Genomic DNA, 5,034 nt, shown 5'->3' with positions numbered 1-5,034 from the left:
AAAAATTGTGGCAATCAACATTTAGCCACAAATGCTTTCAATTGAGCTTAACTTGTGTTAAACCATTTTTTTTTTTGTTTTGTTTTTTTTAAACAGAGACCCGCCCCAAAATCACAAAACATCAGATTTGGAAAGCTCTACTTAACCAGTGGTTAAGTTTTGGGGAGTAACTTTGTTATCTCTAAATATAAAGAAAGTTTTTAAAAAGAATCAAAACATTTTAATCAAAACTATCTTATGTTTTGACTTCTAGGCTACTACATCAAATATGTTAAGCGGAAAAAAAAAAATTAAGCAATATCTTTTTTTCCCCAACTTTTTAATCAGTATAAAGCTTTTTGGTTGTATACATTTTCATTTCACATTTCGAAATCACATTTTGTTCCTGTATGGCATTTAGCTTGCTCATCGGTTGTCTGGTTGGTTTTGATTGTTACAGTTTAAGACTTTCTTTTTGTTTGTTTTTAAAGCCCTCTAGCTGGGTGCATTTGGATCTGCATTGAGCAAAAATTGAGTAAGTAAATCACTGTGTATATTTGGCCTCAGACTAGAAATGTTCTGGACAAAATCTTTAAAGGTTTAGTACATCCAAAAATGTATATTCTGTCATTTACTCCTCATGATGTTCCAAACTCAAATGAAGAAGATTTTGTTGAGAATGATTGCCTCAGTCATCATTCACTTATCCGTTATTCTGAACACCTCCCACCAATCGTGGTGGAGTGAAATCATTTTACTTGACCGCTAGAGGGTGTAAGAGACAATTGCATGAGCGTGCTTCCTCTCAAAGGCTGATGAATCCAAGCATTTAAGCTCTGTGAATCTAACACTGACAAAGACAATTCTAGCAGTAAGAATATTCTTTCTGACACGATGTAAACATTTCTAAATTAGAATCTGCTTTATTTTTTATGTTTATGTGCTATGAACTTTGCAGCTGAAATTGAATCCACTAGTCCCTGAATCATGGCTTTAATAGAGGGAAGGTTTTTTTTTTTATTCCAGAGAAATGTATATTGTGGTCCACCTCTGCACTCTGGTCTAGAAATTTGACAGTTGCACCTGAACTTATTGTACAAAATGATTAGCTATTTTCCATCTTATGGTGTACCAATTGGCTCTAGTGGCCTGTCCCATGTCATTTCAGAGGCTTTAAAAAAGCGTAGATTGGCAGATAATGCCGCAAATAAAATAACTGGTAATGGACAAGATGCTAAAGTGCCACCTTTCCAATTAAAATTACAGAAACAAAATTTTGATGGCCTAACAACGGATAACTTGTCATGTTTCTCTTTCAGTGTGTTTCCACAAAATTTGCCACAGAGCAACAAAAGCACCTGAAAAGTTGTATGGTGTTTTCAGAATTATGGAAATGAACAGTCACTCATAAACCTCTAGTGCTGTCATTTAAAGTGCATTTAATACCTGTGATTGTGCTTTTGAATTGCAACACCATGCAAAGTAGGAAGGTTATTCAGAGGAAAACCAATCGCTGACCAAATCGCATTATGACAGAGATAGTCATTTGAACAAACTGCTGTTACCATACAGCTAATGTTAAGATAAAAACTAAGGTCAAGGTCACATTCTTTTCAACCTTATTGGGTCCCAAAGGAGATTCCACATCATCTGACTATAAACCACTAAATTCAAAGATAAGTCTAACCGTCTGGCAATTTGCCAAGGACGGATTATGATTGGGGCCAGTGCTTAGGGGCTTCTGACTAGAAAGGGCCTCAAACAGAGAGAAACCCAGCAACATCTTAATATGCCAACCTTGTCTCGTAGAATTAACGTTACTATAACAAAATTTTAGCAAACTGTCATTTACGTGCCACATTTGGCATTTTGTTGCAGTTTCTAGGTCAAATTAACACCAGAGGTGCTACAACAACTGCATTTTATTCACTTTAACATGAGTGCAACAGCTCATTATGACTTTATAAACACTTATTTTTCACTCTATTACACATTGAAATGTTATAATATCTAAACACTTTTACTTTAGCATATCATTTGAAAAATTATACATTTTAAAGATTTTTTTTTTTTTTACAGACCCACCCTACATTTATGTATTCCCATGTGATTAGCTTCCGTGGTAGTTTACCTGATAGAATTCTGGACTTTGAACTCTGTTGAAACCAGTCAAGCTCGTAAGCTGATATGTGAGACGAAAGTGTCATAAAAGCAATATAATTTGATGTGGTTGCTTTAGAAAATGTGCTATTCATGTCGCATTTGCTTTTAGTACACTATCGGTTAGGTTTAGATGTTGGTTAAGGTGTGTTTACCTCTCATTTGCTTATTGGACACTTAGTTAGGTTTAGGTTACAGTTTTGGGTTTGGGAGGTATTTTTGTTACTCATTAAAACCTGCATCTAATATTCACCATAAAAGCCTCATCTGATTACAACAGCATCTCACTTGCTTTTGGCACCCCCGGTTGGACATTTCATTGGGAAACTGCAGCAAAACGTGTAATGAAGCATGTCATTTTGTTTAGCAAAAATGTAGCCACGGTCAAATACTGTTCATGAGATCAGGCTGGAATATGCTAAAAGCAGCCTTATTGGAGGGTTTTTGAGCATGAACTACCCATTTAAGTCCTGCCACAGCATCTCAATTGGGTTTAAGTCAGGACTTTTACTAGGCCACTCCAAAACTTTAATTTGGCTTCTTTTGTCATTCAGAGGTGGACTTACTCCTGTGCTTTGGATCATTGTGTTGCTCTATATTCCAGTTGCGCTTGAGCTTCAACTCGCGGATTGGTGACCGGACGTTCTCCTTTAGTATTTTCTGGTAGAGAGCAGAATTCATGTTTCCCTCAATTATTGCAAGTTGCCCTGGCCCTGAAGCAGCAAAGCATCCCCACACCATCACACTAATTGATCGTAGGTATGGTGTTCTTTTTGTGGAATTCTGTTTGATTTACACCAGATGTATAGTACCATGTATACGGTTACACTTTCGACTCATCAGGTCTTGTAGAGTCCATGCCTCGATAGATCTGCACTGTTTTGGCTGTACACGGACAACCAACAGCATATTAGGCAGGTGGTCATAATATTTTGGCTCATCAGTGTACATAAAATGGTAAGTGAGAAATACCCATATGACCGACTAAACACTGAATTGCATAAAAGTGTCTCTTAAACTGTAAGTGCTATACATATACCAAGAAAGTTGTTCCTTGAGGTTAAATTGAACCTTGTTAAACAAAACCAGAGTAAATTATTTTTGCAGTTGTTGTTACTAAATCATATCTTCTGGTCAAAGGACGAGTAGGTCATATGTCCAGGAATGTATTCTACTGACCTACATCCCTAAAGAACATGTTTAATCAATGACCGGGAAGTACGCTCACCATCAAATTCAGTACGTACTCTGATAGTACATGAATTCGGATTGAGTGGAAGTGTTTATACTTGTAATGCCAGCTTTATTTTCTCATTTTTATGCTTTTTAGATTTCACAATTGCCACTTCATTTCTCATTTGCAGTATAATTCATTGTAATTTGGACATATATCTTGCAATTGCAACAAGAGGGTGCCTCTCCAGTAAGGCCCTGGGTCCTTGCAGTACTATTATAATTGTGTTTTTAATAGTATTAGTATGCATAATAATTCAAACGTGTATTTTTTTTTTCCCAATCAGGCTACCTCGTTACAGTGCAGTCTGGTAAATCATCATTCCTGATAAACTGATTTTCATTTTTCTCTGTAAATGATATACCACATACAACACAATGTTGCTGTTTAAGCAATGTTATGGTGCTTGTAATGGAAAAGGTTAATTATATCAGTATAATTCCCAATTTACTGTGCTGTTCTAATATGTGAGCATTTAATGTGCTGTTTACTCATAATCGACACACTTGAATCAAGAAACACTGGCTATTTCACATTGGCAGTTGTGTTTTATGATTGAATGGATATACAAATGTCCGACTCATCTCTCTGTCTGTGTGCTATCAGAAGTCTCATTTGAAAGACAGAAGGTCTCTTTAAAGGAATATTCTTTATTCAATACAAGTTAAGTTCAATTGACTGCGTTTCAGGCATAAGGTTTATTACCATAAAAAATAATTTTGACTTGTCCTTCCTTTTCTTAAAGAAAATAACAATGATGGGTTACAGTGAGGCCTTTACAATGGAAGAGAATGGGGGCAATCTGTAAATGTTAAAATTTGAAAAGTATTGTAAATTGCTTACTAACCTTTTTCTGTGTAAAGTAATATACAATTTTACTATTTTGTTGCCATGGCAACCTAACACCATAATGTCCATAAACCCTGTAAACTACGATTTAAAGGTGCATTCAGTACTTTTTGCTTGTCATCTTGGACTTACAGTAAGACCTAGTGGTGTGGATGCAGCATCATTCAAAATCAATAGTTTTCAGTTACAGATGCCATTGTAGAAATGCTTTATTTACAATCAGCCATGATTCATTTAATCCAAGAGTGAAAGTGTTCAATAACAAGACTGTTACAGAGATTAAGTAAGTAGTATTCAGATGGCCATGATGGTGCCCCTGCCCCATGTAGAATAAAACAGCTTTTATAAAGTTACTGATACTATGACTACAGTCCTGTGAGTGGTCATGATTTTATACACGTTTCAAAATTACAATTTAATAACCTAACCTTAATATTTTTAAAATCGCTGTAGCCTATCATAAAGCTGTGAATCCTCCTTTCTTTCACAATATTACAGTTATTATCTAATATAGTGATCCATGTCTGGTCACTGATGTGTTGTGATAACATGAGCACAAGATGGCGTCGGAGTTTGACATTTCAACTTCGCTAGAAATTCTTCTTTTTTTTTTTTTTTTTTTTTAGGTCAATGAGATCATCAGCTTTTGGAGTGTCAGGACCATCTCCATTTCAGGGCACTTAAATGAGCTTTTTGTCTGTCTGATCTCTGTCAAATAGTGGTAATGCGTTAGCTCGCACGAATCTAATGAAGGCACTCAAGCACACACAATCTTTATTCAGACGTCTTGAATGGCTGCACTTTCTAGCTCA

Source organism: Xyrauchen texanus, chromosome 38 (genome assembly GCF_025860055.1).
Source record: "Xyrauchen texanus isolate HMW12.3.18 chromosome 38, RBS_HiC_50CHRs, whole genome shotgun sequence".
NCBI lineage: Eukaryota > Metazoa > Chordata > Actinopteri > Cypriniformes > Catostomidae > Xyrauchen > Xyrauchen texanus.
The sequence above is the reverse complement of the archived record's forward strand: the minus strand, read 5'-3'. Positions refer to the sequence as shown.